The sequence below is a fragment of the Mastomys coucha genome, unplaced genomic scaffold (assembly GCF_008632895.1).
Source record: "Mastomys coucha isolate ucsf_1 unplaced genomic scaffold, UCSF_Mcou_1 pScaffold20, whole genome shotgun sequence".
In the NCBI taxonomy this organism is placed as follows: domain Eukaryota; kingdom Metazoa; phylum Chordata; class Mammalia; order Rodentia; family Muridae; genus Mastomys; species Mastomys coucha.
In genome coordinates this window covers 96,856,429-96,869,907 of record NW_022196903.1, presented here as the reverse complement: position 1 = coordinate 96,869,907, position 13,479 = coordinate 96,856,429, and the positions used below count along the sequence as shown (strand labels likewise).

General features: G+C 38.1%; 1 long non-coding RNA gene across 1 annotated transcript; it reads right to left on the bottom strand.

Moving 5' to 3' along the window:
• Window positions 1–4,741: 4,741 nt before the first annotated feature.
• On the bottom strand, window positions 4,742–6,422 carry LOC116098279. Its single transcript, XR_004121776.1, has 3 exons — window positions 5,899–6,422; window positions 5,324–5,538; window positions 4,742–4,973 (listed from the first exon to the last, which is right to left on the bottom strand). It is a non-coding gene; the product is annotated as an uncharacterized LOC116098279 (long non-coding RNA).
• Window positions 6,423–13,479: the final 7,057 nt, after the last annotated feature.

The window sequence follows — 13,479 nt, the reverse complement described above, 5'->3', positions numbered from 1 at the left end:
TCAGTGAAGATTAAATAATGATACTTAGCAAGAGTCAGACAACTCCAGCTTATGTATGCCAATGGTTAAGGTTTCCCAGCAGACAGGTGGGAATCCTGTCTAGGGAAGTCTCAATCATTGAATTAAGCAAATGACTACCTTTCTAAACTGACTGCTTTGCTCACACATTGTCAGGCATCGCAGCTGCAGCCAGATAGCTGAATTAAGATGCTTATAGAGTTTTCTGCTTCATCAGTGTTCTTATTTTTCATTTTGGCAATTATGAATTAAGTTGCTAAGGATGCTTGAGCATAAATCTCTGCACACACATATGCTCTCATTTCTCCAAAGTGATTGCTAATGACTGGGCTGCTGGTTCCTATGGTAAGTGAACAACTTAGAAAACTATCAAACAGTTTTCTATAGTAGTTCATATAGTTTATGCTCCCAAAAATTATATCTGAGAGTCCAAAGCATCCAGAATCTTTCATGAAGCACTTGATTGTTTTAATCAGTGTTTAATTTACACATACCCAAAGACTAATAGGTTTTTTTTCCATTTATTTATATACATAATTTTATCTTTTGGCCAGTATGGTTCAATGTCCCCTGCCCCCTTCATTATCCAGGTGCAAGAGTTCTTTATCTATTCTGTACATATGTTTATTGGAATTATGTTATATAAATATTTCATTCCTGCCTTTGACCTTCTCTTTCATTTTGTTTTAAAATACATTTCAAAGGTCAAAACTTTCATTTTGACAAACTCCTTAAGATTTTGCTGTTATTCTTTTTTGAGGCTTATTTAAAAGTTGGTGATCTCAGAATAATAATGTATATTTACAGGTTCTCAGTCAAGGTTTTGTATATGATGTACTAGAAGGTAATTGTGGAAACAGAGTTTGTGGACAGATTGCCATTTCCTGACAGCTTTATTTGTTTTTCTGTTTTTAAGGAGAGGAATCAAACCCAGGGCCATGCACTATGTCTTTCATTTTCAACAGCTAAGTGCCTATAATCCCTCAACCTATAATAGATTTCAAAGCAACCCATGGGACCATGATGTTTAAGCAAGATTGAGTAACTCCACACTTTCTGGGTTAAATCACCTCCCATTAACCTGCAAACCTCAAGGCCAAGATGTTTAACACATAAGGAAAGTTTCATTTGAAATTGTGCCTATGACAAATTGGCAGTGAAAGACCACACTTTAGCCTATCCTAGAATATCAATAAAAACTTTCGTAAGAGAGAAGCCAGTCATCTTTGGTCACCTCTCTCTTCAGTCTCTGTCAAAGAGTTGACCCAAAGTTCCCCCAAACACACTTTATCTACTGTGTCCAAAATCAGTTTTTCTAAATTCTACAGTTTTCATATCGCACAATCTTCTCCAATATTGAAACCTGCTTGTGGATCAAGTAGACTCCTTCCAGGCTGACCCAGTACCACAACACAAAGAAGAAGCTCAACTCCCAGATGCTCTAACACGCCGAGGATCGCAGGTGAGGAGGCCACAGCATTTGCCCCAACACCCGGAGTAATTGGGTTTCCCAGTGTACAGGGACACAGGAACCACCACCCATCAGTGACAAGGGTTTCTTCAAGTCTGAACCGTTGCTCTGAGCAGAACTTAGGCACTGGCTCTGCACCCAGCCCCACAAAACCTATAGGAAGCTTCACTCCCAGGTGCTCTAACATGCCCAGGACCACAGATACTCTAACACACCCAGGATCACAGATTCTGAGGAGGTTGGTCAAACCAGGATTTCAGGATCCCAGAGGGCACAGAGATAGTATCCAAATTAACAAAATCAGAAATGAAATTGAAGACAATAACAACAGAAAATGAGGAATTTTTAAAAAATCATCAGAAACTATTACAAAAGTCTATACTCAACAAAACTGGAAATATCTGAATGAAATGAACAATTTTCTAGACAGTTACCAGGTTCCAAAGTTAAATCAGAATAAGATAAACCATCTAAACAGTCCCATAACCCCTAAAGAAATAGAAGCCATCATTAAAATTCTTCCAATCAAAAAAAAAGTCCAGGAACAGATGGGTTCAGTGCAGACTTTTATCAGACCTTCAAAAAGACCTAATACCAATACTCTTCAAACAAGTCCACAAAATAGAAACAGAAGGTACTCTACCGAATTCATTCTAGGAGTCACAATTATGCTTATACCTAAACCACCCAAAGACCCAACAAAGAAAAAGCACTTCAGACCAATTTCCCATATGAATATCGATGAAAAAATACTTAATGAATTTCTTACAAACTGAATCCAAGAACACATCAAAACGATCATTTATCATGATCAAGTAGGCTTCATCATAGGAATGCAGGGAAGGTTCAATACATGGAAATCTATCAATGTAATCCATCATATAAACAAACTCAAAGAAAAAAACCCACATGATCATCTTTTTAGATGCTGAGAAAGTAGTTGGATTATCAGTAAGCATATTGCCTATCAGAAATTATTTCTGTGAAATTAGATAGTAGAATCAACCTTTTTCAGCACCCAGTACAACACCCACTTACAAGATTAAATAATAGAATAGTTTTACTTGCGATTGTTGGCAATTCATATCTTTTGGCCAGCATGTACTCATGACTATTGAAGTTTTCATCCAACCACCAGCTTCCCTTCACATCAATGGAATGAACCTCATACAGGAAATTAAGGCCAAGACATCCGCATTTCAAACGTAGAAAACTAGTAACATTCAAGTTCCATTAAAACAATCTTTCAAAGTGAACATTTCTATACTGCTTGAAGAGAATGCTTCTAGCACAGTTTTAGAAGCAGATTGAAGGTTCTTTTTATTCTTCACTTTTTAGTACTTTCTTAAGTACGTTTGTGTTTTCATAGTCCCTTAGAAAATTTGTGTTTATACCTAGTTCTAGTTAGTTCTCTACATAAAGAACTCTCACCAAAAGTAACCCAGAGAGGAAAGGGTTCAATTCAGTTTATAGGTTATAGACCATCCTCAAGAGAAGCCAGTCTAAGAGTTCAATTTTCTTATACAGTCGTAATCCACCTGCCTAGAAACAGTACTACTCACAGTGGGCTGGACCATCATAAATAAGTTACCAACCAAGGACATAGCCTACAGACATGCCTACAGGTTCATTTGTTATATGTAGTTCTTCATCTGAGGCTCCCTCTTCCCAGGCATTCAAGAAAAAAGTTTAGCTATCTCATACTTTTAACCTAGACATCTAACAAAACAGTAATCCTGGTTTTCCAGGAAACAAGTTTCTAGAAGTGTACTTTATGTGGATTGTAACCAATTTCAACATCTTCTGAAAAATTCAGTGCTATAATAGGGATTCTTAGAGCAGGTGGCGTAGTGAAGTTTGACTTACAGCATCAGATCATTGTGAACACAGAATTTAAAAGAGAGAAATGATGCTGAAGGAAGTAACTGGATTTATTCTAAAATTACTCTTGAAAGCACATTATGCAGAGTTCTCATCTATATCTCTAAGAGTTGTCCAAAGTCTCTAGAAAGAAAGCATAGAACTTAACTGAATTCTATGCCTTTCAAAATAGTCTATGGGAGGCTCCAACATTGCCAGAAACATGGAGCCATAAGTTCAGAGAGTGCAACCAACAGGAATGAAACTCGAGAGAGAAATAAGTCATGTGTGTAACGTGTGGGGGGAAAGCTTAATAAAGTCAGGATAGTAACTAAGTGAGCCAGCTACTTAAAGAGTTGTGTATTAAGAATGTTTCTTTCACAGTGTTTAACTAAAGCAGATAATATTGACCTCAACATAGATGCCTGGATTGACATCCCCTTTTGTCTGCTGAGATATAAATGCAAAAATTGTATATGACTTAAAGGATTTGTATACATTATAATCATAAGTTAAGAGACTTCCACTTAGAACTTCAGTCTTGAGAAATAATGCCTTTTAAAAGGAGTAAAAGTAACAGAATCATGAGAAAACTTGTGTTAAAAAATTGGTCTAATCTCCAATGTGTTTATTATCATCAACACCATTGAAGAGGTATTGAGCACATAGTATTTAAAAGGCACTGTGCTTATCAATCTTTAACACTTACTGGCTGCTTGCTATACTCCAGGTACTGTTCTCAAGGCCTACATGTCCTGGCTGTGGCACTAATCACCAAATGATACACACAAAGTGAGCCTATTGAGCCTATGGTACCATGTATAATGAGACTCAACCTTTGCCAGACATTTCCCAAAGTGAAAACAACTATCCAGAATATATAAAGAATGAGAAAAGCAAACAACAGAACAAATAATCCAATGAAGGAAAGCACCAATAATTTGAACACAAGCTTACCAAAAGGGGGACATATAAATGTCAAATAAATATATTAAAATAAAAGACCTTACATCCTTTTTATTGGTTATTTTATTTATTTATATTTCAAATGCTACCCCCCTCCCTGCTTTCCCCTTTGCAAATCTCCAATCCCCATCCCCTCTCCTCCTGTTTCTATGAGGTTTCTTTCCCCACCCACCCACTCCTGCCTCACTATCCTAGCATTCCCCTACACTGGGGCATAGAGCCTCCACAAGACCAAGGGGATCCCTCTCATTGATACCAGGTAACCCTCTGTACATATGCAGCTGGAGCCATGGGTTCTTCCATGTGTACTCTTTGGTTTGTGGCTTAGTCCCTGGGAGCTCTGGGGGGTCTGGTTGCTTGATATTGTTGCTTTTCCTATTGAGTTGCAAACCCCTTCAGCTCCTTCAGTCCTTCTCCTAACACAATTGGTGTCCCTGTGCTCAGTCCAATGGTTGGCTGGAGCTTCTTCATCTGTATTGGTCAGGATATGGCAGAGCCTTTCATGTGACCGCTATACCAGGCTCCTGTTAGCAAGTGCTTCTTGACATCAGCAATAGTGTCTGGGTTTGTTGTCTGCAGATGGGATGGATCCATACGTGGGGAAGTGTCTGGATGGCCTATCCTCCGGTCTCTGTTCCACTCTTTACCCCTGCATTTCCTTTAGATGGGAGCAATTCTGGGTTAATATTTTTGAGATGGGTGGGTGGCCCCATCCATCAACCAGGGACTGTGCCTAACCTCTGGATATTGTCTCTGCAGGCTTTATTTCCCCTTTGTTGGGTATTTCAGATAATGTTGTCACTATTGGGTCCTGGGAGCCTCTCACTTTCCTGGAGTCTGGGACTTTCTAGTGGCTAGCCTCAGTTCCCCATCCCCCACTGCAACATCTGCAACATACCTCTGTTCAATTTCCTGACCCTCTGTATATCTCCCTTGTTTCCTGCCACACCTGCCCCCCATTTTTTCACCCTCCTCCTCTCTCCCTCCCAGGTCCCTTTCTCCCTCTACCTTCCATGATTATTTTGTTCCCTCTTCTAAGTAAGACTGAAGCATCCACACTTTGGTCTTCCTTCTTCTTGAGCTTCATGGGGTCTGTGAGTTACATAGTGGGTATCCCAAGCCTTCGTTCTAATATCCACTTATCAGTGAGTGCATACCATGTGTGTTCCTTTGTGACTGGGTTACCTCACTCAGGATGATATTTTCTAGTTCCATCCATTTGCCTGAAATTTAATGAAGTCATTGTTTTTAGTAGCTGAATAGTACTCCATTGTATAAAAGACTTAATATCCTTAGCTATGAGAAAAAAGTTCAAACCAAAAATACATTGAGATTTTTGTCACATCCCAAGCAGAAAAGGTCTCATCAGAATCAAATAAAACACAAGACAATAAACAAACCAAATTTAAAAATTAAAAATCTTTTCTAGGACTTGGAGGGAATAAAATCTGGAGTTTAAAATAAATGAGTAAATAAATAAACAAACAAATGATTTTAAAAAAAGAAAGGTGCAAAACCCATTTAAAGCAGGCATATTTTAATCAAACAATTATACAGTTATGTAAGAAAAAGGAAATAGAAACCTGTTTTCATTCTTTTTGCTTGACAAAAAGATGTTTCCTAGGATATGACTGAAGAAACCCTTATGCATTGTTTGTAGAAATCCAAATACAGCTGGAGAGATGGCTCAGCAGTTAAGAGCACGAATTCATCTTCCAGAGGACCAGGGCTCAATTCCCAGTACCTACATGGCAGCTTCTAGTTGTCTGTAAGTACAATTCGAGGGGATTGGTATTCTCTGCTCCCTGCAGGCATTGCACTCATATGGTGCAAGGACAAAATACCACACACATAAAATAATTGTGTTGGTTTGAAAATGCGCGTAGAGAGGGGATACTGTTAGGAAGCGTGGCTCAGTTGGAGGAAGTATACCCCCATGGTGGTGGTTTTGGGAGACTTTCTCCTATGCTCAGGTTCCATCCACTGTGAGACCCTCCTCCTAGTTGCCTGATGATGCTAGTCTTCTTCTGACTGCCTTCAGAACAAGATGCAGAACTCTCAGCTCCTCCAGCACCATGTCTGCCTGGTTGCTGCCATGCTTCCTGTCATGATGATAATGGACTGAACCTCAGAACTTGTAAATCAGCCCCAATTAAATGTCCTTTACGAGAGTTACTTTGGTCATGGTGTCTCTTCCCAGCAAAGGAAACCCTACCTATGACAATAATAAAACATAATTTAAAAAATAAAGTCAAGTTAATATCATTATTACTAGAAGCAGAATGGAACTCAAAGGGTCTTAAAAATCTAAAATGAAATTATCCTATAATCCAGATATGCAGCTGTTGCCTATACCACAAAAAGCAAGTCAGTATACATAAGGTATGCCTGTCTGCTTACCTAGGTGCATTGTGGCATGTGTTGACTTACAGACAATTCTCCTAGCAACAGCTGCCTAGCAACAGCTTTTGCCATCACCCACGACCTGCCCTACTAGCCAGGCAGAGCAGAGGTAGCAGCATCCTGTAAAAAGAGGGTTACTAGCTACCTCACTCCCTCTCTCTTCCCCTTCTTCACTCTCTCTGTCCCCACACGTTCCTGGGTGGCCTCTCTTCCTTTCTCTCTTCCTGCCCTTCTTTCCCCTGCCCCCTTCTCTCCCTCTATCCCTCCCTAGGTCCTCTTCCCTTTCCTCTATAATAATTCTTCTTTATACTAGGCCTGTCACTTTTCATATGACATGATTCCTCAGAAGGATACCTCAGCATGGGCCCACCGAGGCACTCCCACTGTCACAATTATGCCATGCTATAAAAAACATAAAAGCATGTCCATGATAGCTAGGCAGTGGGATCCTGTTAAGTGTCTGGTAACAGATGACAAGATAGCAAAAACATGTACAATGTACTGTATCCCATGATAAATACCTGGAAACTTGAGGTCATCATTTTATGCACAATAGGCCAGGTCCAGAAAGCTAAAGACTACATGTTTCTTCTTATGCATAGAATCTGTCAAGAGCAGCAAGAACTACATAAACACAACCTTATTGTAGGAGTGAATTGCTAAGGAACAGTAAGGGGACCGTGTTGGCAGAGGAAAGAGCAGATGTGAAGAGAGAAGGGTGGGAATGGTTTTATTGTCACAGCACAATATATGTCCAGATGGAAATGTCACAAAATAGCCCAGTCCTGTGCACAATTAACATGAGTTTATAATTATAATCAAACATAAAAGAAAACAAAGTTCATGAAAAATGTAATTTCCATCCTTGGACTAAATCTGTGGCAGTTATAACTCGACAAAGCACAGTACATCTCAGATCATCATATAATCCTCAGTGAATAACCTGGGGATAAAGTATTATTATTCTCTTATTTTGCAGAGCAGGGAATTAAAATTTAGTAAGACAAGTGACTTGCCCAAGGTCATGTAGACGTTTAGTCTGTGGCTGAATGTAGTATTTCTTCTATGGTACCATATTTCTGAAAAGAGTTACAGCTGTAAGGGCAGCTTAGTCCTTGTTTTCATAGTTTGTGTTATCTATTGGAATGGAAGATGGTCCTGCTAACCCCATGGGTTGCTTTGTATAGCTCATTTCTGAAAAGCCAACACATTTTCCAGAGTCAGAATTACTAAGAGAATCTAGTCAATCAAATGGAGAGAGAACTTCCAGAGAAAAGAGAAAGTTCCTGTACATGGGTGTGGAAGAGAGCGCAAGGGGTTCACTAGTAGTGTCAGCAGTGCATGTAGCAGTGAATGGAGCCTATGTATTCAGTCTTAAAGTCCAAACCAGCCTTGCAGATCACACTGAAGAATGACCCCTTATTTAAAGGATAATGTAGGAGGAATTCCCTACTCTAGTTTGTTCACCTGGACTACATTTCAGTGTTTACAGACACATGAAGCTGAAAAAACTTTTGAACCATTTTGCCAGTGTTTTAGAGATCATGGGGAGTACAAAAATTATGCCAAATATAAATATCACTAAATTCAACATTTGAAAACAGAACAGATGCATTCTAAAAATATCCCAATGTATCTTGGGCTAAGATGTCTCAGTAACAAGTACATCAAGTGAAGAAAATGCCAGCCTGATTGGAACCAAATTTTAGAAAACACCAGTTTTATTGGCACCCCCAAAATGATCACGTGAACAGAAGTTTTCTTAAAAATACAATTAGCAATCTCTATATGGCAGGTATTATGAAATATTTAAACACAGATTAAAAAACACAGAAACAATAGCTACCATGTGCACACAATCCTTCACAAGTATCACCAGCTTCCAAACCCTCATTCATTTGCACAACTTTCAAGTTTACTTAAAATTAAGTTTGGCAATATGCACTTCACAAATTGACATCTGTAACATCACATCTCTATGAGAGCATGCCTAACATCTGGGCTATATCATCTGCTGACCTGTCATCACTGCCACGTTTGGCTAAGGTAAGGATTATGTCTCATACAATTACTGTACTTTGGGGATAGATTTGAGCTATTAATACCATTCACATGAGAACAAAAAGAGACAGCAAAAGGTATTCTTATCAAAAGACTATACTAGTCTAATTGTGGTTTCCTATAAATGAAATGGTTAAAAACTTTTTCATTTCCACATAAGAAATTTGTATGGAAAATTTATAAACCCACTTTTGTGTTACTGGAGACTTCTACAGTTTTTCCTTCAACTTTGGTCTTTCCAGGTATTTAAATGCTTCAATATAAAATCACTTGATGTCTCTTTAATGCACGCCTTTTTTTTACCTGCTTATATTAATAATTTGATATTGTCCCACTAGGCAATGCAAGTCAATATGATTTTGAGGCCATTTCTACACCAGACAAAATTCCCTTATTCCTAAAATGAAGACAGTGAATTCTGATGACTATGGAATGAGAAGTTGAATAGGACAGTGTGACACAAGAATTTGTACAAATCATAGACATAATATATTATCTTTACACATATGTACTGTAAATGGCAGAGTCTATAAACACATACATTCTTGACTATTCTAAAAGGTAGAATCGAACTAAATAAACAACATTAACTATGCACGCCCACATATTACAAGCTGAAGGCAAGCATGAGTACCCCCTTTTTTTCTGGGGCTTGAACTCAGGTCCTTCTACATGCTAGGCAAGTACTCTTGTCACTGAATTATATCCCCAGTCCATGAATAATTTTGATAGAGAGGTGAATTGGTTAAGAATTCATAATGAAAGAAGTATTGAGCTGTTTCCCGTGTGTGTAACTCGTCTTCCTGTCAGGTTGTCTGTTGGAAAGCTCTGGGTTTGGCCCTGAAATATTATTGTGAGCTTCAAAAAAGATCAATCTCCAATCATGCTTCCAGGAGGCGTATGGAGCCCACATTCCAACTGGAGGCTGGTGAGCATTTCCCAAATGCAGGTCACATCTACTCCGTGTCTCTGTAAGACTGATCTCTACTACCCTAAAGTGTTCTTATTTCTACTACCAGGATGAACAACTACCTGGAAGCCTAGATGTGAAACACGCACCTGACCAATAAACTATGTCTTACAGTCATATGTAAACATTAGCCAGTCAGGAATAGATGTGGTCCCTCATTTGTGTAGGTAACTAAGAGTAGGAAGTTACTTCTAGGCAAGCTGGCTTTTTCATTTTCTCAGAACACATTTGCATTTTATATTAATGAGTCTAACAAAATGTTCTGGAAAGTATGTTTTTGTCATTTTTAAACAAAGTCTAGCTTTTGCTCTGAAATTCTTAGTAAGTTTACACTTGCATTTTACTTATGCTAGAATGAAAACTTATTATTGTCTCCTCTTCCCATAAGTTTCTTAATTAGGTTCATGCACTGATTTAGTTGATTACTTATTGAATGACTATTAAGTGCTATATAATATTCTAAGTATGAGGAAAGGAGAAACAATGCTGCTTGAAGAAACAAATGCCAATAAATGAATGGAAAATATAAAGTTATTATATAACAAAATGCTGAATTACAATAAAGGAAAACTAAACATGTACAGAATAAAAGCTAGGCCACCTTGGAAAGCAATGTTGTATTACCTTTTTATTTTAATATACATACAGACAAATCACTGAACATTCCCATTGTGTGCACAAGTCCAAGAAAACTTTCTTCCTGTAGGATCAAGATGGTTAAAAGCATTGTAATCTCCATTGTTATAACAAACATTTAGAACTTTCTCAGTGTATATTAATAAATAATATACACTTAATGAATAAATTCTGAGAAGAAAAATAAATCAGGGTTTGCTGATGAGACAGAAATTTTTACAGCTTGACCACAAGAAAAAATCCATTAACTTTAACATTTACACATCTTATAACTTAGTGACTCCATCCTCAAGTTTGAATCTGAAGAAATTGTTTTAAATGGTTACCAAAAATATGTAAAAATTCATAGACATAAAATACTGTGGTTTCACTTCCAGCTAGCATGAAAGAGTTTGTACTAGTCTAAAAACTCTATGTATCAGAATCCAATTTGCAGGAGTTGGCAAATATACATTGTTGTGTATACTGGTAAGGATCTAATCTTTTTTCTGATCTGGGATAAACACAACCACAAGCAACCTGAGAAAGAAAGGGCTTATTTTAAATTATAGATTAAATCTCATATGTTAAAATACTGCTTACTCTCTTGCATTCCTGGCTTACTTAGCTACCCTTCCTATATAGCCCAGACCTACTTGCCTAGAGATGTTATTTGCTATATTATGTTGGAGCCTTTTATATTAATTACCAGTCAAGACAGTGCTCTACAGACATGCCTACAGGCCAATCCTGCAGAATCAGTTCTTCAAAACAGGTTTCCTATTCCTGTGCCAAGTTGACAATTGAAGTGAACTAAAAGGATGTTACTTCCTCCTCGTCCAGCAAGGAAGACGCAAGGACAGGAGTTCTTCCTTTTGCAGTTTAATTTCAGGAAACTTTTAAAAATGCTTCTCACTCCTGATCCTCCTGCCTGCTTCTCCTACTTCTGCCTTCTGTTGCTCCTGCCTCTCTGGAGCCGTTACTTAAGCTCCGCCTCCCGGCCCACCCTCTGATGTTGAGTACATCCAAGCTTAGCCAATCCCAATGGGCTACGTAGCAAAAGCAGATAGGTCACCAGATGTGGAAGCAACCAATGGCAGCAAGCTTAGCCAAATAAGGGCTTTGTTTACGAGGCCGCTCTCTCTCGGGGGCTTGGCTCTCCACACAAGGACAGTGTGAATAATTAATATTATGGAGTGTAAGGGTCCAAGATAAAGAAGAAATACAACCAGGTTTAACATCAATTAATTCTCCTATTCCTCATTATGCATGACCTTCACAGATGTTAAATATCCTTATAATTATTTCAGGGCTTGAAGTCTTAAACATCTCATAGAGTTATGTCTTGTGGTGTATCCAGACAAATTTCCCTCCATACTACCACATTCCAAAATTGTATAACTATTTTTTAAAAATCAATATATTTCATTTATTACATCAACAAAATAGAAGTGTGAGGGGGAAAAAGCATAAGATATTCTCAAATGATAAGCTACCTGGACAATTTTAATATTATGTTCATGATTAAAAATTCTTAGATCCAGAAAGATGGCTCAATGGATAGAGGTGCTTGCTGTCAACCTTCACAATATGTGATTCCCTAGGACTCACATGGTGGAAGGAGAGATTTTAAGCCTGTAAATGAACTGTGCCATGTGCACGTGAGTGTATTCCCATGCAAAGACAGTAAGTGAATAAATACATTTAATTAAGAGTAAAAGTAATCTGATGTGTCTCTTTTTAAGTTTTGTGATGAATAAAAGGGTAAAACTGTAATCAGTAGTGAACATGTAAAACACCAAGTGAAATTTCAAGGCTTCAGAATGGCTGGCGTACTGTGTAGTAGTTCACTGAGATGTATGGAGTTTGGGACTGGACAAATGTTTGCATAGCTATTTTAATCTAGCTGTGCATTAGTTTTATTTGTGAGTTCACTCTGGTGATTTTAATCAAAACAAAATTTAAAAAAAAATGTAGCAAACATCATATTAATGATGATGTCTTTGCTACTCCCTTCCATTCATTATAAAAATGAAGGCGTTTGCTCTTCCCAGTTTCATACATCCTTATTCAAGTGATCCGGACCAGGGTATAACTTTAAAGAAAAACTATGTGTAAAAGTAGAAAAAAATAGACAATTGTAATTTTTTATACATCATACACTTTTTCTTACAAAATATGAAATAATCTGCAAACTATCATTATCTTAATATGCGTGTGTTTGTGTAAACCTCTACATAAATGAAATTGAGAGAAACTGCAGATCTAAGTAAATGAAGGGTTGCATGTTGCTTATGTGCTCTGCAACTCAATATTGTTATGATGTTGACTTTAAAAAAATTGATCTATAACTTCAAATGTTTTACTTAGGCTGTAGCAGCCCACGGTCTATATTAACGAGCAGACTCATTTTAAAATTATATGTACAAAGAGTCAAGATTACTCAATTCCTTTATAAGAAGAAAATAGCTGAAAGTTGTCAGCCTAAGAGAACTATGATTAGTGCACTGAGCTAAACTCAGCTATTTAGCAGCAAAGTGGCATGCCGTAACTACACGGCCATTGTATCCATCTTGTGTACTTAAAGCCACCACCTGATGAGTGATGAAATAATTCGTGTTACCGCCCAGCAGTAACGTTAAAGAGAGAGGGTTATTTTGGGAAATGGAGTTAGAAAGAAATAGGAGGAGATAAAAAGAGATAAGAGGAGGTAGGCTAGCCATACTGTACCTTACCCACGTGGGAGGATAAAAAATTAGACAACACGAGCTGTGGCCACTCAGTCATCTTCACATTTAATGCCCTTCCTTTGTTCTTCCAACAGGTAGAATAATAGAGGCAAAACCACTCCCCCAAGTACGTCAGTAATAAAGACCCAATCAGCATTTTCTTATATTTTTGGTTGTGAGCCTAGCCTTTAACGGCTGAGCCATCTCTCCAGCCCTAATCAGCATTTTCTTAGTCTCTATAGCAGGCAGGATTTCTGATGTAACTGGAGCCAGTAACATGGCATGGCAAGTAGCCAGAGGTGGGCAGAGAGGTATGGTTAAGAGAAGTAGGCAAGGTCCGAAGAGCCGGCCCTCAGTAAGGAGGCTTACAAATTCTCCAATGGGAA